Below are 24,255 nucleotides of genomic sequence, written 5' to 3'. Positions count from 1 at the left end.
AATCTCAGTTTCAATCAGACTAAATGAGAGTTCAATGGGTGTTTTAGAATAGCCTATTATAGCTATCACATTAATGGGTAGGCAACACACTAATTCATAAGAATGTCAATAACTTCTAACATTGGAAATGTTCATATGTGTGTAGTCTAATTGAGTATGGTCAAAAGATTAAATCAATCTGATTCACTAAGACCCATTTTGGTAACCCGTTGACCACAGGGGAATCACAAATACCAATATCATTATTCTTAGAACCATTTTAGGAAGAAGAGAAACTCAATTATATTTTTTCCCTGTCTAGTCCTAAAATTTAACCATCCAAATGTCATATATAATTTGTATATGAATAAAAGTTTTCAATGAAACACTGCAAATTTTAGAAGTAGTTGAAGAATATAGGTATTATTTTATAGTATGAATATGGAAAATGGAGTATTATAATATCAAATAAACAATGAACACAAGATGCAGTTTAATAGTTGTGTATATATGTAATGTATGCAAATATAGTATGATATGCAATATGATTAAAATAATATCTGATTTTATATATGCATGTATGCATAAATTAATATATGTATAATATCTATTTTTAATATATACATAAAGCCTTGTAGTTAAAAAGTAAAATTTCAATAAGTATTACTGCTTAACTTGTAGTAATTCACACAGTAAGAAATATACTAACACAAAAAGATCTCATTCATTCAAATTTTATCCCTTCCCCATTGATAACCAATATTCACAGATATGTGTACACTTAAACATTTATAATATTATATCTATTTTCACATGTGTGTATTTTAAGGAAATCTTTACTTATTATTTACTTTTAAAAAATATATACTTATTCTGTAAATTGTATTTTTGTCACCTAATATAATTCATTATAATGCATGTGTCATTGGGCTTCTGGCATCTATTCCTCCTATTCTTTTAATATTTCTGAGCTATCACCTCAGTTTAAGTGGATTGGATGGACCAGCATTTGCCCTAGCGCCAGAGGTGGTGATGTGACTTGAGCCTAGTTAAATAGGTATTTTAATCTTCATAGGCACAGTGTCTGGTTTAGGGATCTGGTTTTGTACAGTACAACACAATTCAGAGAGTGTTCTATTCTTTTATTGTTACTTAAAAGATTAATATTTCTACCAGATTGAAAACTGAGCCTGAAATAAATGGCAAGTATGTTGTCACTAGTAAGAGTTAACCTAGAACCAACACAAATAATAAAGTATTCATAAGAAAGAGAGAAAGTGATATTTGACTTGAGTATATTGCTGAATCCCTTTCTGACTAATGCCAAGACTATCTCTGAATAGCCACTCCATGTTGAATATATACATTTTATCTTAATTTTGATTTAGGTTCTATCATTGGCAACCAAAATTAATGAATATGGAGAGCTAAGTCTCTCATTCTCCCATTCTTCTCTGTTTATATTTCCTATCATACTAATGCTAAAATGAATAAATGTATCCATATAGCCATGCAAATGTACAACTATATTTTTTTATGGAAAAATAGCTAGAAGTTGCTTATTTGAATCAAATTTATATAGTTTCAATTTTGATAAGTGTAATCAAATTGTCTTATTCTTTTTCAATTTAATCTTACATTAAATATGATATAGATTATTGATCAAGTACTTCTTTGCCAATACTAAATAATACCAATATTTTTTATAATCAGATGAATAATGTCATATTAGTAAAGGTTATCATGGTCTATATCATGTATAGTGGCCATTTCTGTTTTTGATGTGCAATTTCTCTGGCAATAGTCTTAGCATCTTTAGAAAAATTATTTATATTATTATTTTTCAAAAAAATTAAAATGTATTTATATATATTATACATAATAATCATTTATTATATATATTGCTAATAATGTCCCCCTATATCACAACCTTTTATTTACTCATGATACTTTCTGTTATATAAATAATTATTGTGTGTTTTTTAATATCAAACTATATGGCTTTGTGTATCTAATTTGGAAAACCAGGAAAGCCATTTTTTATTAAACATACACACACAGAGGGAGGGGGGAGATAGAAACATCAATGTTAAGAGAGAATCATTGGTTGGCTGCCTCCTGCATGCCCTTACTGGGGATCAAGCCCCCATTCTGGGCATGTTCTCTAACCAGGAACTGAGCTGTGACCTCCTGGGTCGTACATAGACTCTGAACCACTGAGACACACTGGCTGGACAGGAAAACCATTTTAAAAATAATATCAACAAAATCATCATATCAGGTTGATAATTTAATGGTGCAAAAATTAAAGAGATTCTGAACAGTATAAATAATTAAATAAAACAAAAGCAAGCAGAAAAAATTTTTAAAAAATTAAAGTATATTTATTGTTGAAAATAATGCAAATGTACCCTTTTTAGCCTCGTTTAGCCCTTCTAGCCCACTCCCTCACCCCACCCCAGGCCTTCACCACATTATTGTCTGTGTCCATGGGTTATGCATAAATGTGTATATATATATATAAATATATGTATATATGGAAAACCTATCCTAGAGTGAGGAATAATAATAATAATAATAATAATAATAATAATAAGGAATTTATCTTTTGTGATTGCCACCAGCATCCACCATCCCCTCACCCCTTCTCCCAGTGCAGTATGTTGCTTCTCAACATTTCCTTCCTATCAGTTGCTATTTCCCATTTGATGCTAAATTGCATTTTAAGTAATTTCTAAAAGCAAACTTATTTCTTTCTTTTGAAGTCATTGAATGATTTTGCCTTTTTTTTATTTCTGATTCTTTCCTCACATTTTCATTCAACATCAGATTTATCTAACCAAGAAATCTAGAAAACTGTCTAAATGGCTGCTCATTTTGTTAGAACTCAGGAGTATGCTTTTGCAGGTGTTTTTCCCATGAGTCTATAGGCATCAACATAACTAGTCAATTCTGAAAACTTGATTTTTAACTTAAAATTCAGGACTGAATTATTGAAAGGTCAACAGTCTGAAATAATTATATTTGTCCTATCTACTTGTTTTTACAGCACAAAAGCTTCTCTGACCTTTGACTTTACTTGCATTCAGTAAAGGTCAGAATATAGTAATTTAAACAGAGGTGTATGAAATTAAAATATTAAAAAGAAACAAAGCATACATGAATTTTAATTTCTTGTCACACAGTACAGTAATAAGATTATATCAGCCTAAACATTTGTGGAGCTGAGCTTTAAAACTTAAAAATATCAAGTGATTTGAATGTAAACTATGATTAAAGAATGAAATATTTGAAAAAGAATGAATTAAATGAAAAAAATATTAAGTGATGATAGTGTCCAATCTGTCTAGCCCAGGATACACAAATATGTCATAGAATGATATCAATTTATTGATATAGGTTTCTTCCCATTTCAGTAGGTGTCCAATGACACATTACTGAGTGCAAGATTGACAAGCTGAGCAACGGTCCCTATTATCACTGTTCTTACTATTATACTGGGACTCATCATGTGTACTTCATTTTATAGAATAACACAGCATGGGCTCTGTCTAATGGTAAATTAACCTTCTCCAAACCATTGAACTGCTCCAGGAATCTCACCAAAATTGAAGTCCTAGATCTCAGGTCATTCTCCAATTCCACCCACTTTCACTATCCCTTATAATCAAAAGCCCTATATCTGCTCTTTTCAATACATGTTTAATGATCATATGGCCAGAAGAGTTAATTTTGTCACAATGGAACCCCAAAGGTGCACATTACAAAGGTGCATATTTAGTAAGAACTTAAAAACATCTTGCATTCACTTCTTTGAAATAAAGAATAAATGGGTTTGCTTTTCATTATTTATTTTTCTTCTTTAATAATAGCTTAGATAGCTTCTTCATATTTTATTAATAAATAAGCAAATAAATAAATTAAAGAACAGTAAAACAAAACCCACATATTGGTTATTCAAAATATGATGCAATAATTAGCAATGCAAACTGATGAGGTATGCAATTACCAGAAGAATTTAGGATAATATAAAAATAGCATAGGCTGAAAAAGATTGTATATTTTATGTAAAGCTTGCCCCAACTGTTCATTCTGGATAGGATTTATTTTTATAAATCAAAAATCATTAAAAATCAGCCCACCTATATAATATACAGCCACTAACTGTGATCTTAAATTATTGACACAATTTTAATACAGAGGTTGATAAAATAGCTAGATATTGTACTTCTAATTTACATCATGTAGTTTTTTTTTTGGGGGGGAGGTTGTTTGTTTGTTTTTACAAAATCCATAGGTAAGAATGAAGCAACTCAACAGAAATATGATTAAAAACAAATTATGGAATATAGTGAAACAAATCTTTGTTTTTTGTTTTAAAAAGAGGTTTAAAAAAATCCTGAACAATTTGCTTTTGTTTTTTCTCATCTAGATAAAAGGAAGTAAAAGTTTTTGCCATAATTACCATAGTTAATAAATTTAGAATAAATCAAAGTAACAATTATGGCTTCACTTCTCTTTTCCAAAGTATGTCTTGCTAAAGAGATATAGTGTACTTAGTAAAAATAGATATTCTTTGAATATATACTATAATAAAATTATTTTTGGAAAATCTGATTTAAACAAAGTTAAATCCATTGATTTACTATAGGAATTCTTCAATGTTTAAAAATTTTAATTGGTATTGAATTATCCAAGGCAATGCTTTATGTTTCTGTGATTTACTTAAAATCCTTCCACCCCACATTAAAAGATGTGCTCATGTTTTTCGTGAAATACAAGAAAGCTAACCCTAAAAAATTTAATTTGCACATTATCTCTTCTTAAAAGACATATAACATTCTAAATAATTTAAAGATTATATTCTACTTGTATCCTTATTTTTCCAGAAACATACATTAATAAAGACTAATTAAACTCAGTGTTATGTAATTGTTATTTACTAATGCTACAATATAAAACAATAATTTCAATATGTAAAACAATAGCTACAAAACTCATTTTTTTTCTCTATTGATTACTAACCTGCATTCTATTAATAAAATACTTCCATTTCATGGAGTAGGAAATAGAATGTTAAACTCTGTTAAATATATATAATCTGATTTTAAAGATGAATCAGTTTTTTAAAATATATGTACTAGTATAAAGTCAGGGCCAAGTTTGCTTGCCTTAAAACTTTGGGAATTTTAAATATGCTGCAAACAAATTTAAATCAATTCTTTAAAATTTGTCAAGCTTGAGTTTTTATTAGAATTACTAATTATCTGTATCATTTGATTGAGGGGACATATGATTCTGAGCTCAGCAAGCTGTATGTAAAACTATTAAGTGTCTCTCTCTCTAGATACAATAAGTGATGTGTAGACCTCAACTCAGCAGGAACCTTCTTTATAACCATGTCTGAGGGGAAGTGGAACATGCTTGAGTGGAATACTGTTGAATGAGCCTAATATGACCCCCCTTTATCTCTTCCTTCATGTAATTATTCTCTGTAGGCCTTGATATTTGAAAAGCTATCATAGCATGAACTTCCATTCCATCAATTCAAGACATAACATAGCACATTACTATTTTTAAATTAATGTAATAAAGGTAAACATTTAACCATGAAGAATATCAATGATACAACTGTGTTACCTTTTGAATTGCATAAAGAACTTTGGTGTTGCAAAATGTCATTTTGTAGCACAAACTATAATTTTAGCAGGATATGGATTTGAGCTATCCTAGAGAGAAATATGATATTTGTACAGTGCCTTCTTCCATTACACACCCTATGTCAATTGTCTCAGAGAAAGAGAAGTTAAATTGGCTCTCACCCTTAGGAGCCCTTCCTCTTCACATGATATCATGAGACGCACTGTTCAGTACAAGGTTTCTAACCCTGAACAATTAATTTTTTAACACTAAAATAAAACCTTTTCTCTAAGGGCTATTGCTTTGCACAAGAGAAGTTTAGCTAGGGGGAAAAAAAGTTCAAAATTTAAAATAACTCCAGTAAAATAATTCTTGGTAGGCAGGCAATGATAAATAGTCAACACTTGGTGGCATTTGCTTTGTTGTTGTTGTTTTTTAATTTATTGTTTTACATATGCCCCTCCCCACACTTCACCCACACCCGCAAGCTATTCCCACCCCAGGAAAGCCCCCACCACCCCAGTGTCTGTGTTCATTGGTTACACTAATATGCATGCATACAAGTCCTTTGGTTACTCTCTAATTATTATTATTCAAGTACAGTTGACACACAATATTATAATATTTTCAGGTGTAAATGTAGTGATTTGCATTTGCTCTTTTACACAAAGTAGATATGGAATGCCTGTTGTGATTTTTGAGATGAATGAATGAATTAAACAAGAGTCTATACCAGATAATTAACTGAGAGGAAACCATTTCAAACCTAGAGTGTGGAGCAAAAAGTCTAATGTGACTGAAGCAGAAGAATAGGAAACTGCATAAGGGAAGTGTTAGCTATGCAGCACCATTAAAGCCACATTAGGGATGCTGGATTTTAGGAATTACTTTGACTTAAAGGTGGAATGCAATCATAGGGGATGCAGAAGCACTTACTCCTACATATTTATATATACAGTTGACTATTGAACAATTTGGGAGGTAGGAACTCAGTCCCTACTCAGGCAAAAACCTGGGTATAACTCTTGACGCCCCAAAGCTTAACTGCAGTCTGCCATTCACCAAAAAATACTGTTCAATCTGCCAATCTGAAATCTGCAGATACAGAGGGTCTACTGTATTTATTGGGGAAAATAATCATATAATAATAACCACACAATTCAAACCCCAGTTGTTCAGGACTCAACTGCAGTTGCTTTCAATGTCAGATAGAAACTTGTGGGTTAGATATGAAAGTGGTAGCAACAGAGAAACAGCAATTACTCAAGTAAGATTCAAAATCCGTTGGTATTTGGATGATAGTGGTGGAGAATTAAATAGTGGTTACCTGAGTAGGTGTGGTTACATTGCTTAGATCAGTGACTCATGGAAGGGTCACAGGTTTGATATCTCCTCAGGGCACATATCTAAGTTGTAGCTTCAAACGCCCACTAAGGGCAAGTGTGGGAGGTAACATATTGATGTTTCTCTCTCTCTCTCTCTCTCTCTCTCTCTCTCTCTCTCTCTCTCTCTCTCTCTCAAATCAAATCAATAAATAATGAATAAATAAATAAATGTTGATTATAGATATGTAATGAATAAAGACATGATAGCAACTAAAGCTTTAGCCTATTGTATCCTGTTGCCCAAAAATAAAATTAAGATAACAAATCAAAAAAAAAAAAAAAAAAGACATGATAGCTTTTGCACATGGATTATGTGTAGTGTTTGAGATAATAAGGGTAGATAATAATGTGTCTTTGGGTTTTTGTCCTAGGCATTTGGAAGAATTATATTGTGGTTTATTAATATGGGCAGAACTCAAGAGATCAGATATGATGAGGGTGAACAAATGTTTGTTTTTGGACATGTTAAATTTGAAATGCATTTTGGGCATCCAAGAAGATAGATAACAAAAGGAAGACAAGCAACCAAAAAAAAAAAAAAAAAAAAAAAAGTCAATTGACCTAAATAGATACTTTTTTAAAGAGGAAAGAAAAAAGGCCAAGAAACATATGAAAACATACTCAAAGTCACTAACCATCCGAGAGATGCAAATCTAAATAACAATGAGGTATCAGAATGGCTATCATCAACAAATCAATAAATGACAAGTGCTGGCAAGGATGCGAAGAAAAAGGAACCCTCATGCACTGCTGGTGGGAATGCAGACTGGTGCAGCCACTGTGGAGAACAGTATGGAGTTTCCTCAAAAAAATAAAAATGAAACTCCCATTTGACCCAGTAATCCCACTTCTAGGAATATGTCCCAAGAAACTAGGAACACCAATTCGATAGGAACTATGCACCTCTATGTTCATAGCAGCACAATTCACCATAGCTAAGATTTGGAAACAGCCTAAGGGCCCATCAGCAGATGAGTGGGTTAAAAAACTGTGGTACATCTACACAATGGAACACTACTGTGGCAAAAAAGAAGGAATTCTTACCATTTGCATCAGCATGGATAGAACTGAAGAGCATTATGCTAAGTGAAGTAAGCCAGTCAGAGAAAGATAAATATCACATGATCTCACTTATTTGTAGAATATAATGAACAACATTAACTGATTAGCAAAAACAGATCCAGAGACAGAGAAACATTTATCACACCATCAAAGCTCAGAGATGGTAGAGGAGGGTGGGGATAAGGGGGAGAGATCAACCAAAGGACTTGTATGCATGCATATAAGCCTAACCAATGGACACAGACACTAGGGGCATGATGGCATGAATGAGTGGAGGGAATGGGGGTTAAGGACACATATGTAATATCTTAATCTATAAAGAAAAAAAAAGAAGATACCTGAGTTAATGCTTGGCTGTATGAACTGGGTGTTTAGACTAGCCACCTCTTGGAGATAAACTTAGGTGGTCACCAGTATGAAGACGGTATTTAAAGGCATGGAACTTAATGAGAACTTCTAAGAATAAAGTATGTAGAAAAGAAAGGTTGGCAGAGATTGAAACGTGGGTTACACTTACCACAGTGATGAGGTGAGGAGAAAGCAGCAAAACTGGCTAAGGAGCTCGGACAGCTCCTAGAAAGGTAGGGTGGGATGAGGGTCAGAGGAATGCTCTTAGGAAGAAGAAAATAACCATTTGAGTTAAATGTTGATGATTGATGAGAATTAAGAGCTCATTTGGATCAGGTTACTAGTAAATGGATCATTCATATAAGAAGTTGGGGATAGAAATTTATTTGTAATTATGGTAATAAAAATCACAACTGAAGTAAATACTTTTATTTTTTTTAATATATTATTATTATTGATTTCAGAGAGGAAGGGGGAAGGAGAGAGAGATAGAAACATCAATGATGAGAAATAATTATTGATCGGCTGCCTCCTGCACGTCCCCTCCTGGGGATCAAGTCCACAACCCAGGCATGTGCCCTTGATTGGAATCAAACCTGGGAGCCTTTAGTCTACAGGCCAATGCTCTAGCCACAGAAGCAAACCAGCTATAGATATAGATATAGATATAGATATAGATATAGATATAGATATAGATATAGATATAGATAGATATAGATATATATATAATTTTTTTAAGAGAGGAAGGGAGAGGGTTAGAAACAACATCAATGAGAGAGAAACATTGATCAGCTGCCTCCTGCATACCTCCCACTGGGGTTGTACCCACATCCAAGGTACCTTCCTCAGACCGGAATCAAACCTGGGACCCTTGAATCCACAGGGTGATGCTCTATCCACTGAGCCAAACCGGCTAGGGCTGAAGTAAGGCTTTTTGAAAATTGGAGAAGGAATTTGAAGAATGTTCATATAGATATTTTTTTTTTCTATAAAGAAGACACAACTAATAGTATAACATTGTAGGCCAATGAATTATTTCTTTTTAAGATAGGAGAGCAGATGGTGAACATAAGATATTATGTCTGAGATAATTATCTACTAAAATTAAAAGCATCAATTTACTTTCAGTCATTAAAAAGGGTTGGAGCAAATTTGTTTTAGAATTTAAGAATATTTCCTCTAAATAATTTCCTTTCAATGTACACGAATCCATGCATTGGGACAGGAGTACATATATAGGAATGGAAAACACTAATTCAAAAGAATATATGTACCCCTGTGTTCATTGCAGAGACATGTACAATAGTCAAGCTATGTTAGTGATCTAAGTGCCCATCAACAGACAAGTGAATAAAAAAGTTGTGGTACATATATACAATACAATATTACTCAGCCATTAAAAAAATAAAATATTATCATTTGCAACAGCATGGATGCACCAAGAGGGTATTATGCTAAGTGAAACATGTCAATCAGAGAAAGACAGATACGCATGATTTCACCTGCATGTGGAATCTAAAGAACAATATAAATGAAAAAACTAGAAACAATATCATAGATACAGAGAATGGACTGATAGGTGCCAGAGGAGAGGGGGTGGGGGAAACTGCATGAAAAAGGTAAAGGGATTGAGAATTACAGACGGGAAGTTTCAAAAATAATCATGGAGATGTAAAGTACAGCTTAGGAACTATAGTCAATAATATATTAATAACTTGAAAATATCAGGGGCAACACTTTGTAAAGTATATGATTGAGTAACCACTATACTGTCCAACTGAAACTAATGCAAAATAACATTAAGCATAAACTGTAATTTAAAAATTAAATTAATTTAAGAAAACACAAAACGTTTTCTGATTTAAACAACATAAAAACATGTATTGATACATTTTTCTGGGTTTTGCTTTTAGTGATTTAGTTTCTTCTTAAAACTTTCAGTGATTAAAGATATGAATTTTGTTTATTGATACCTCATAAGGACATTTAATAGTTGTGATATCTACCCCATTCTCATGGACAACAGCCCACATTGCTACAATGAGGCAACACTTACTCTAATGTTTCCGTATGCCCTTACTGTATTTAAATGATTTTCACGTATGACTGTCTCTGAAGAATATAAGCTCTTTAGGTGCTGGATCATAACTTACTCATCTTACCTGCCTAAATCCCAGCACAGAACTTTACACATACCTAAGACTCAAAATATTTGTGTTGAATGGAATTTGACAAGCTAGAGAGAAGAGTTGTTGACTGTGTGAGGAGAGACTTGGCTTGTGTACCTGCTCACCTGATTTCTGAATGAACTTGAGAAATAACAGATTCTCAATTGCATCAGATTGAAATTAATAGAACCACCTGCTCACAGGGCTGTCCTGAAACCCATTGAGACAATGACAACAGTAAGTAAGTGCCTCCTATGTCATGTGTGGTCCTGTGTATGATGTACAAAGTTCTTCCCTAAAACTTTCACAGACATAATTTTATTTAATTCTGAACAACTGCATAAATTGTGTTATCCTATCGAAATTTTATAGATAAGAAAATGAGACAAACAGGGTTAAATAAGTTGCTTAAGTTCAAACAGAAACTGGTCTGAAAACAGACCTGATTTGATTCCCCTGGCCCCTTGGGCTATGTAAAGTACCAGTATATGATACAAGATCAATAAAGATTAGATTTAAAAAGAAAAACAAACAAAAACACTTTACTTGCTATTCATGAGATTCCTTTTGTTTTTACTTTTGATATGTTTGAGAGAGAAAAATGCAAAGCTTCCTTTGGTCTTCAATAATTGCTAATGAGTGTGTCATTTTTATGAACGTATGAATACACTTAAGCTTTCAAAGACACTCATTTTGGCAAGCTGGTGAACACTAAATGGATGTGACTAGCTACAGGGAAGTATTTTCTGCATAATAAGAGTGACTCCTCTATTAAAGAAAACCACGTGTGACTCAGGCAGGCTGTGGCACTTCTGCCATATGATTTACAAAAACATATCTATTTATTTAACTCCTCCTGCAATTTCAAGCCAACTCATGCATGTTTTTTGGCTTAAATTGCCCTTGCCTTTCATTGGAGATTTGACATTTGAAAATATGAAGTAACAAGTGCTATTTCTATCTAATTCTTAAAAAGTTGGCTTCTATCTAGACAAGCACCTGATTTGGAGAAAAGCAGAGGCTCTGGCCAGCTGGAAAGAACGAGAAAGTAAAAAAAAGACAAAGAAAAAAAAAAAGACTCAGGTTTCCAAAAATATAGGTCTCTCACCATTTAAACTGTTCCAAACCACACTCACTTATATCATGGACCAGAAAAGTCTTGACTCTTTCTCTATGGAACCTTTTTAATCATTGATGGCAGGCCAAGGGCTACAGCTTGAGGCAGCCACATGGCCAGAATCTCTGTTCTCATATCTTTGGCTGTAAGAAAAGTCTGTAAACCAATTTCCAGACTGTGTTAAAAGTAGTTTAACTGTCAGAAGAAAAAAAAAAGTGCCTTTGATGTTCAACATTCAAATTAAACACACACACACACACACACATACATACATACATATATATATATATATATATATATATATATATATATATATGTTTAATAATCCTAAAAACATTTGATATATATTAAATGTTTTTAGGATTATTAAACATAACCAGTCACTTATATAATACTTGAGTCTTATATCACTACTAGAGGCCCAGTTCATGAAATTCATGCAGGGGGAGGTGGGCACCTCAGCCCAGCCTGCACCCTTTTGAAATCCAGGACCCCTCAGGGGGTGTCTGACTGATGGTTTAGGCCCGATCCCAAAGGATTCCTGTGAAATTGAACCTAAACCTTCAGTTGGGCATCCTTCTCACAATCCAGGAGTGCTGGCTCCTAACTGCTCGCCTGCCTGCCTTGCTGATCACCCCTAACCACTCTGTCTGCCTGCCTGATCATCCCTAACCACTCCCCGGCCTTTCTGATAGCCCCTAACTGCTTTTGCCTCAGCCCCCACCACCATGGCTTTATCCAGGAAGGATATCCGGAATGATAAAAGGGAAGGTCTTTTGGCTGTCAGGTCTAATTAGCATATTATACTTTTGTTATTATAGATAGATAACTAATAATTATATCACTTTTCAGCTGCCTCCAGTATTAATGTCACAAGTGCCAGTTATAATTACAAGGGATTTTTGAAGAAAATTCACTTCACAGTTTATTCACAATACTGCAAGCATTTACTTCCTGGAGTTCCCTACAGGTAAGCTAAGCTAAACAGGTACACTTCTTCTAAAAACTTCTCTCACATTCTTCTTTTCTCAAATATGGACCACTTTCAGAAAAATATTTTCAGTTATTTTTCTGACTTACAGCTGCTTATAGCATATAAAAAGACCACTTGTATGAATGACTCAGTTCTAGGAGAGTACATATATATTTTTGCACTAGAGTAAAATTTTACAGTTATGATTATTTCTTTCATTAATACTAGAGAGGGCACAAATTCCAACAGATAGAAATTAAATGTTTAGCATCTGAATGAAACTGAGACTAGTCAGCTTGGTCCATCCCAGCAGACCAAAGGAGTTCTTCCTGAAAGAGTCTGTTCTCTGCATTGCAAATCAACTTCTGGAAAACATTCACAAGTCTCTAAAGAGAAGCTCTATTTCCACAGGCCTGTTTTTACAGAATACTATTAAGTGGCAGTGATAAGGATGTTTGGGGGTTCTTTGTTTTACATCTACATCAGTTCCCCTAGGTAATGTCATCTAAATACCAAATTGAAATACAGTGTATTTACTATTCAAATATATCTTCACATCCCACAAAACTCACCCTTTTAAAGGGTGCAGTTCAGTGGTTTTATAGTGTATTTACTAGGTATTGCAACAATCACCAAAATATTTTTATCATCTTTGAAAGAAACCACATATGTATTAGGAGTCACTCCCATTCCCCTCTTTTCAATGTACTTTGCAACAACAAATCTACTTTGGGAATTTGTCTGTCCTGGACATTTCATTTAATTAGCATCATACAATATGTAGCATTTTTTTTTTGTCTTTTTCACAACAATGTTTTCAAGGTTTGAACATTTTGCAACATGTATTAGTGCTTCATTTGTTTTTATAGCTAAATAATTTTCCACTGTATGAATAAATCATGAGTATTCATTTATCAGTTGAAGGGTTTCCAATTTTAGTTGTTTTTTTAAAACAATGCTTCTATGAACATTCATGTATAAGTTGTGTAAATACAAGTTTTTTGTTCTCTTAGACACATACCTAGAAGTGGAACTGCTGGGACAGGACATATAATAACTCTATGTAGAGATGTTTGAGGAAATACAAAATTATTATTCAAAGAGGCTGCACTGTTTTACAAACCACTAACAATGTATGTGTTATAATATAGTAGTGTATTCAAAATTGCTATGGTTTACATTTTTTATTAGAGCAATTTTAGGGGGTGTGAAATAGTATCTTATTGTGGGCTGATTTGCATTTCACTAATTATTCTTGATTTGGAACACCTTTTACTGTGCTTACTGGCCATATTTATAGGTTCATTAGAGAAATTTATTTACTTAGTCTTTCTTAAAATTGATTTTGTGTCTTATTGTTTCAGGAGCTTTTTAAAGTGTGTTAACTCTAGTCCCTTATGCTTTTCAAATATTTCCTTGACACTGTGAGTTGTCTTTTTCAAATTAGTGATGGTATCCTTTGAATCATAGGTTGTTAATTCTGAAAAATATCTGATTTATCTATTAATTTTCTTTCATTATTTTACTTTTAGAATAATTCAGCATCAGGATAATTATACTGTTGCTTTCTTCCATGAGTTTTAAAAATTTTAGCTCTTATAGTCAGGACTGTGATCTACTTGGTATTAATTTTTGCATATGTGTAAAGAAAAAAATCAACTTCACCTTTCTGCTTGTGGATATCTGATTGTCCTGTCATCATTTGTTGAAAGAGCATACTTCACCATTTATTCTTCTTTGCAACTTTGCTTGCTGAAAATCAATTGATCTAATTTAAGCAGTTATTTCTGGACTCACTTATATGTGTATATAACTGCTTCTGCCTGCCAGACTGTTCACTCGCTAACTACTCCCCTGCCAGCCTGATTGCCCCTAATTGCCCTTCTGTGCAGGCCTGGTCACCCCTAACTGCCTTTCCCTACAGGCCTGGTCTCCCACAACTGCCCTCACCTTCAGGCTTGATAATCCCAACTGCCCTCCCTTGTAGGTCTGGTCCCTCCCAACTGCCCTTCCCTGCTGGTCAGCTTGTGGTAGCCATCTTGTGTCCACATGGAGGCAGACATCTTTGACCACATGGGGACAGCCATCTTGTGTGTTTGGGTGATGGTCAATTTGCATATTCCTTGTTTGAGTGTTTTTATTATGAAAGAATATTTGTCAAACTTTTTTCTACTACATCTATTGAAAATGATCATGATGTATTTATTGTTTATTCTAGAAATGTAGGAAATTACATTGATTAATTTTGATACGTTAAGCCAACTTTGCCATCATGGGCTAAATTAAGGTGACCAGACATCCTGCTTTTGGTGGAACTATCCTTAGGCTAAATCATACTAGGTTGTGTTGTTGGATACAATCTGTTAATGTTTTTCTAAATCTGGCTTTAATTTTAGAGTGACACTGATTTGATAGAATGAATTTGGAGCTACTCTCTTACTACTTGGCAGAAGGACTTGTATTAAAACTTTATTATAATAATAATTATTAATATTATTAATCATTTAATTCACCCTAATGTTTTGTTGGGCTTTTGTGTAGGGGAAATTTTTTGATTAAGAGTTGAATTGGTTTAATTGTTAAGTATGTATTCAGATTTTGATTTCTTCTTGAGTTATTTATTTTCATATACTTGTTCAATGTATTCATATATATATATATATATATATATATATATATATATATATATAAATAATTTATATAAAGCCCTGAGTAATGTCCCTTCTTTCATTTCTTGAATGGTAACTTGGGTCTTTTCTATGTTTTTCTTTGCAATCTGGATAAACACTTTAAAATTGTGTTGAACTTTGTAAAGATACAACCTTCTGTTTCATTGATTTTCTCTATTTCATTTATCTGCTCTAATCTTTATTTTCTTCTTTCCACTTTTTTTTTTGACTCATCTACTTTAGTTTATTGATTAGAGATATTTTTTTTAAATTAATATATGCATTCTGGCACACTCCAAATAGGCATATTTTGCTTTCATTTTTATTAATTTCAAAATATTTAAATTTTTTTATGATTTATTTTTCAGCCCATGGATTATTTAAGTGTATATTTTTAATTTTTACATATTTTTGAATTTCCCAAATATTCTTTTGTTATTTGTATCTAATTTTTTATTGTGATTGAAGAACAAACTTTGATAACAATACCTTTTAAGTTTTTTGAGACTTGTTTTATGGCTTAACATATGGTCTATTCTTAGGATATACTTATTTTTTAATTCCATTTTCTCGTTTCTCAGAACAGAACAGAGGAGAGGCCCCCAGCAACTACAGTTCCAACACAAAACACGTTTCAAAGTCTTTGGTTGTCTTCTATCCACACATTCCAGAGCCATCATTTAGTCATTCTGTGGGATTTATACATGCTACCCTGCTGGTGACTCGGGCACTCCATGCAAAATAAGAATTAGATCAATTATTCAAACTGAACCTGGAAACCTAAAGCTTATTAATTTGGGGGGAGACTATATTAAAGGCATTCTTAACTTCTGCCCTCTCCCAGTGGATATTAGCTCAACTTGTAAGAGCCCGTGATTTTGGAAAATACCATCTTTCTAGCATTGTGCTGCTCACCTGTAATAGTGAACTAACTTACTCCTCTCCTAAAAACGCAGAGATTTGTAACTTAGGGTTAATTTTAAGTAACCTTCAGGTGTTTGATGAAACTCTCACAGTGATCATGCAGCCCTCATATGACTATGGGTGTCCTTTCAAAATGAGGCTACTCTTGGTAGCTTGGGGTACTTCCCAGAAGGCTAACTGATTCATTATTTATGGCTCCTTAGAGGCAGTTATCTCTATAATGTGAGTCAACAAATTAGAAACCTTGGTACTAAATTTATCCCTGACTTTAACTGAAGTGATCAATTACATTGCAATGGCCCCAGAAGGCATTCAGTGCAGCCTGGACTCCCTGGTCATGTGTGTTATGAATGATTTCCTGAAACATGTTTCTTACAGGCCAAAGCAGACTCCGTGCAATCACTAATGCAACTGCTATGCCTGGAGGAATGCTATAAGCCAAGTGGAAAGGTCAGTGCTGGACATATGGAGAAAAACACCAGGCTTTCTAAGTGAAAACCTGATTTGTTTGGCCAGCTATGTCTGGTAACTTGGAGGGCGTATTTTAGCCAATACTTGAGGTTGTCCTTGTTAGGCTTCTTGAATCTTCTTAAAGAATAGCCTTAATTAAATGTTGTAAGAAACAATTGAATGGATATTTTTCCTAGCCTCTGAAGGTCAGATTAGTATGAATGGCCAAAGAAGTGGCATATTTAGACAGTTCTCCAGAATTCAAGATGATGTGGAAATGAGAGTTGAAAAATATAGTGAGACAATTCTGCACAGATCTCTCCTGCCTCAGAATGTCTTATGAGTGAAATGAGTGAGACAGTGATGGCTCTTTCAATGATATTTGTATAGAGGATCTCCTTGGAAGACAGAAATAGCATCTCCCTTAAAAGCAAGGTGAAGAGATGCTTAGTGTCCAGTACAATGAAGATGTTTCCTTCCAGAATAAAGAGTAAGTGTAATTACTATTAGAGAAAATGGAAGTTTCCTAAACTTATATTTATCTTCCTGTAACACAGACTATCATACATGGAGCATATTTCACTAAATGTGTGAAATTCTATAGAACAAACTAGTTCATTTATTCAACTAATAAATGGCCAGAAGAAAATAAGGAAGAAAAATGGATAATGTCCTAGAGCAGTGATTCTCAACCTGCTAGTGATTCTCAACTGCTGCTATAAAGCCTAAGACCATTGGAAAACACAGATATTTACATTATGATTCATTAAAAGTAGCAAAATTACAGTTATGAAGTAACAATGAAAATAATATTATGGTTGGGGGTCACCAGAACACGAGGAACTGTATTAAAAGGTCGTGGCATTGAAAAGGTTGAGAACCACTGCCCTAGAGTAAAAATGACACAAAAAGAGACAAATCAATCAACATGCAATCTGTAGATTTTATTTGATCTTTATTCACATAAGTCAACAATAAAACTATGTTTTGAACCAACAGGTGAGTTTAGAATATCAGCTATATATTAGATAATTTTAAGGAATTATTACTAATTGTATTTATGTGGTTACTAAATTAAGGTTGTATATAAGAATGTTCTATCTATTAGAAATACTTACTAAATATTAACACAGAAAATATGGAGGAATTTGTTTGTTAATTTCTTAATAAAATATTTTTTTTTCATTTTTTTTTAAATTTATTTATTTATTTATTTATTACATATTTTAATGATTTTTTTTGCAAAATAATTAGGATTTAGTAAGGGAAACAAAATATACACAGATGAATATAGAACTGTGTATATAATTAAATAGGATATCTATTTTAAGTTGTCAAATTTTGAAATGATTTGGACATTATGGCTTACAGTATCTTTCAGAATGATATATAGGTCCTGGCCTAATGGTCCAATACTTGACCAGTGGTTCACAATGTGATGTAATTTTTCTCTCAGTGGATATGTGTTAATGGCTGGAGATACTTTTCCTTATCTCAGTCGGAGGTACTTCTGGCATCTAGTGGGTAAAAGCCATAGATGCTACTGAACATTGTACAACACACATCATCATCTCAAACAAAGAATTCTTCAGCTCAAAATATGAATAGTACCAGGTTTGGAAGTTTCTGTACTAGATGATTAAAATAAGCTAAAATTACCCACTTATGTTTTAATTAACACTCCAAGTAAAAGTAGGAAAGCCATAATGTCTCAGGTTTGTAAGTCAAGTTCTGGATACTTTATAAATCTCGCAAGAATACCACTGTCATCATCGGCTAATTCCAGAGAATTACATGATTCTGGAGCTGCAGAGAAGACGGGGGAGTTAAAGCTGACATGCCCTTAATCCTCAGTGAATGTGAGCACATCTCAACTAGCCAGGTATTAGTGTATAGGAAAAATATTGCTGGCTTTTCTGGATCCATGATGGTCTTAGATATTCTTATAATTTATAGTCCAAGGACCAGCAATACAGTAATCTTGCTGCTTGCTTTGTTTGCCATACTACTGGCAAACATATGACTGCAGTGTGAGTGGCAAGAGTGTTTCGCATTGGTTTTACCACTTTAATGTACAGAAACATGAGTAGAGTCTTGCCTTTTCCCATCTTTTGAAGAAAGTATAACTTCAGTGGCTACCTGAATTCTCTTTAATAGGCATAACTGAATTTCACATTTAATATCCATTTGTATACCTTGGTAGCTATTAACTAATGTAGATTTTGAAAATGAGTCTTGAAATTTTCCCCCTCATATTTTCTTATGTTTAAGAACACAGTTGCAGTAAAAAAGGTCTCTCTATCTCTATCTCTATCACTCTCTGACACCCCACACCCTCCACACCCCCGTTTATCTGGCTCTTCATTGCCCTCAGTTGAGGGATCATCCTGCCTTTGGAAGAAAACTAAATGTGATGTATATTCCCACTGGTTCAATATTTTTTGATATCGCTTAATTCTACCTTCTGTGAACTTTCAGATAACTGTGACACATGTTTGTTCTTACCAGTATTGAGGTAATATTGAATGAATTTAACTTTATCTAGATCTCCATGTGTGTTTAGTGTTTTCTACATGGCTTTCTTGGGAAGCAGTTTGCTTGTTTACTCCCAGCATTATATTGTGCTTCTTACAAGTTTCTAAATCTAGTTCCTCTTCTGTCCAGCTTCGCTCTCTGTTCCTGAAAATTTCAGGGCTCATTGTACCTGCATTTCCATATCAGAAATGGTTATTTGTGACTTAGCCTTCCTTAGTTCCTCTGGGTCAAAAGAACAACATTTCTTGGAATTGTTTCTTTTGCCAATTCTACTATCATTCTGAGAAGAAAGTTCTTCCAAGTCAATAAAATCATTATCTTTCCCTAAAAGAAAATGTTCTTTGGCTGCAGATTCAAGGCAGTCACTTAGTCACTTTTACCCTACCAAAATATATTAAAAGTGCATATATGGCCAGGACCGGTTTGGCTCAGTAGATAGAGCATCCGCCTGCAGACTGAAGGGTCCCGGGTTCAATTCCCGTCAAGGGCATGTACCTTGGTTGCGGGCACATCCCCAGTGCGGGGTGTGCAAGAGGCAGCTAGTCGATGTTTCTCTCTCATCGACATTTCTAACTCTCTGTCCCTCTCAATTCCTCTCTGTGTAAAATCAATAAAATATATATTTTTTTAAAAGTGCATATATGGGCAGTACATAGTTGAAACAACATTGGACAAATATATATTTCTAATTATTGATGGGTACATGGGATTAACTTTGCTGCTATCTCTACATACAAAGTAAAACTGGGAAGAAAAAAAAAAGCATGTTATCTGGAGTATAGCTTTTTTTCTTTCTAAACCCCAGGTCCACTGCTAATAGCTGTGTGATTTCTGGAAAGTTCCTTAACATTATTTCTTCAGTTACCTCACCTGAAAGTGGGGATAATATTAGTACCTCTCTCATAGAGATGTAATGAGTTTTAAATATGTTAACAAGTTTTGGCACTTAGAAAAATGCATTGCTATATGAATTACTTAAATATTACATTATGAATATAGCTGGATTACAATAATTATAAGGAATTTTCCATACAACTCAACGATTGATATATTTAAAGGATTAATTAATAATGCATATTTTAGAATAAATACTTCCAACATTAAACACACAAATGGTAAACCTCTGTAAAGAGCCAATTGACATATTTTATAACCATTGTATTTTTGTGCTTTTTATCTTGAAATGGTAATGGCAGCATTTTAGAGAAATTGATACCAATTCAGGATCTTCCAGCATTTCCATGACTTTCACTGTATGCACTAAATCTAGGAAGTAGTTTAAAATTTTTCTTCTACTTAGGTCCAAATTGAAAAATCATTTCATTTCTTCAGGTCTGAATATAGATAATTTTTGAGAGAGGAAAAAAATCCCTAGAAAGCAAAAATATTTCTTTCATTAAAATATACATTCAGAATTATACCCATAATTCCTAGCATATTGACAGCATTACACTAATTAACCAAATCAATCAACTAATCAGTTAATATATTTAAATGAATTATTTGATGGAAATCAAATGTTTCTTGATTTTAGGTAGGCACTAGTAAAAATGTCTGTTTCACAAAATCTCCCTGTAAATTCATGATAATGACATTCATAGCAATAAAATCATTTTATCTGTTTCCCCTTCCTCAATAAGTTAAAAAGCAGTTCTTATATCTACTTCTGCCAAAATTTCATTTCCCACTCATTGCTGAATGCTCTTGCCTCAAATATACTTCACAGAGGGATAATAATTTTCCTTTCTCAATAAGAAATATATGTTCAGTGATTTAGAGGAAAGAAAAGTCTCATCTACTTATTCATTTCAAATATTTTCCCATAAACTCACCCCAGTTATACTGGCTTTCTGAGTATGAGAATGGAGAGTTGTAGAACACAAATCCCATTTCCCAAGCTAAATGATGTGGTAGTTTTACAACTCAAGTGGCTGAGGTACTTTATTTTACATTTTCTCAACCAAGATAATAAACTCTGGAACCATTGAATGGTTGTTAAGAGCTACCAAAGAAAATTATATTTAAAGAAAGAAGATACAAAGAAATATATTTTTAGAATGAACGTAGTTATTTTAATAAACACAATGAAACACCATTGAGAAGATTTTTATATGACATTATATTTCCATGACTATATCAATTCCTTTAATAACCTCAAAATAACTAAATTTATACTATAGGATTTAATGCCAAATTTAAAACTCAACATTTAATCTAGTTTCCATTATGATTAAGCCCTTTGTTTTAGGTTTTTATAGTTCTATAAATTGGAGGGAGGTTCAAAAGGTCTATGCTGAACTTTTATAATTTGAAATTCAAATAAAAATGTTAAATTAATATTAAAAAGTACTGCTGAGGCCTAGCCAGTTCAGTGGTTGAGCATTGACCCATGAACCAAAAAGTCACAGTTTGATTCTTGGTCAGGGTACAACCTGGGTTATATATTTGCTGACCAGTTGGGTTGTGCAGGAGGCAGCCAATCAATGATTCTCTCTCATCATTGATGTTTTTCTCTCTCTCTCCCTCTCTTTTCCTCTGTAAAATCAATAATATATATATATATATATATATATATATATATATATATATATATATTTTAAGTCCTGCTGGGTAAAGTAGTATTGGTTATAAGTCCTTCCCTTTTTCATCACTTCGAATGAATTTTATGTCAATCCTTCTGGCCTGAAATGTTTTTGTTGAGAAATCAGCTAACAGTTTTATGGTAGATCTCTTTAGGTAACTGTCTTTCTCTTGCTGCTTTTAAGATTCTCTCTTTATCTTTAACCTTTGCCATTTTAGATATTATGTGTTTGGTGTGGGCCTCTTTGGGTTTCTTTTTCTTTTATCAAGTTTGTAAAGTTTTTAGTCATTATTTCTTCAAATAGATTTTTGATGCCTTGCTTTTTCTCTTCTCATACAAGGAACTAAAGAACAAGTTGTTTTGACATGTTTTCAATGAAAATTTTTGGATAATTTTAGGCTTCTTCCAGAACTTTCTCTCTACTCCCCATTTGATTCTCTAAAACCTTTAAGTCATCCGAAACCGGTTTGGCTCAGTGGTAGAGTGTCGGTCTGCGGACTGAAAAGTCCCAGGTTCGATTCCAGTCAAGGGCATGTACATTGGTTGCGGGCACATCCCCAGTAGGGGGTGTGCAGGAGGCGGCTGGTTGATGTTTCTCTCTCATCGACGTTTCTGGCTCTCTATCTCTCTCCCTTCTTCTCTGTAAAAAAATCAATAAATTATTTTTAAAAATAAATAAGTAAAACTTTTAAGTCATATACAAACTAAAAGTTCTAAAGAATGTATAATTATAAGCCTTTTTTTTTCTTCAACTCTTTCTCCAGTAGTATATTTGACTGTGTACAACCATTTGTGATAAGTCACTACCTCCAGACCAGCTTCCAGTGGTATATTTGAGAAACTATTCTTCCGGTAGCATAAACAATGGTCCCCATCACCACCAATTCCTTTTATAGAACTTTCACCCTAATGCTCTTTTAATGCACAAATGTATTTTGTCATATACTCACTGTAAGAAGATGGTATCAAAGGTACTGATGGCCCTAACCAATTTGGCTCAGTGGATAGAGCATCAGCCTGTGGACTAAAAAGTCCTAGATTTTATTCCGTTTCAAAGGGCTTGTACTTTGGTTGTGGGCACATCCCCAGGAGGAGGTGTACAAGAGGCAGCTGATGGATGTTTCTCTCTCATTGATGTTACTAACTCTATCCTTCTCCCTTCTTCTCTGTAAATAAATCAATATATATTTTATATATTTAAAAAAGTGGTACTGATGGCTCATAAAGACACTGAGAACAAAATCTGAAAATGCCAGACTGAGAGTTGACCAGTGTTCTGATTGTCACATGCTCTGAGTCCCTAACACTGAAAGTAGACAATGAAGGGGACTGCATAATGCTTAACTTTTTTTAAAGTTACTCTATATAAACACAGAAATGTTAGGAAGACTTGAAGCATAAATGCATTGCTCTTTTAATCTTACTCCATCTATCTTTATTTAATATTGATACATCTGTGATCAGGTACTCAGTTGTCTGGAAGTATAGTTTGGAGAGTACACCAATTTGTTTATGGTTAGTTACTGAACATTCTGTATAGACAATATTGTGGTATTCTAGTCATCTTATTTTGAATTGAATGTATTATTTATTTAATGAGAAAATATACATTTGTCTGTGTATTCTCATAAACTGCTAGAGTAATTGTAAATTAATTGAAACAAAAGAGGGTAATTTGGTTATATCTATTACATTGCAAATTTTATATATTTGCTGACCAAATAATTTTATTTTGAGGAAGTTTATAGAGATATGTTAAAAAATGTGCAGTTCATTGTTCTTTGTTGCATTACTTGAAATGAAAACAAACCTAGAAAAAATAGAAATTTTTAGCAATTGAGGATTATTTAGATATTAAGCAAATCTACTTTTTTTTGGTATATAAATTTCTCAAAATTCAATTCCTAGTTTTAAAGCAATTTTTAGAGAGTATGCATAATATCCATTTATATACATAAAGACAATAAGAAAATGCATATATGAATATATGACTAGTCTATATAAAAATGTCTATATATTATTTTGTTTAACTGAGGTATAAAACTGAAGATGGTGAAGCAAAGAAGAATGTTATATTTTTAAATGTGTATTTCATTTTTATTTCATGGTTTCTTTTCCAAAGAATGTTCATTATTTTTATAAATTAAAAAATACTTAGTCAAGTAAAAAACAAAATAATAATTTTAAAGAAAATAATAAATCCTCTTTCAAATGATTATTATAAGACTTAAATATGATGGGTATGCCTAGAGTTTTGTAATCTACAGAGCCCTAAAAAGATTTTATAATTCTGTGATTTTCAGAATGTAACACTTGAGAACAGGATTTTGACATATTAGATAGTGTCCTTTTGTAATATCCATGTCAATGGCATAAACCTATAGTCCTTCTTTTATAATAATTTAACTCTCATTTATTTTGAAA

The sequence above is a fragment of the Pipistrellus kuhlii genome, unplaced genomic scaffold (assembly GCF_014108245.1).
Source record: "Pipistrellus kuhlii isolate mPipKuh1 unplaced genomic scaffold, mPipKuh1.p scaffold_m20_p_5, whole genome shotgun sequence".
In the NCBI taxonomy this organism is placed as follows: domain Eukaryota; kingdom Metazoa; phylum Chordata; class Mammalia; order Chiroptera; family Vespertilionidae; genus Pipistrellus; species Pipistrellus kuhlii.
This window is presented reverse-complemented; position numbering follows the sequence as displayed.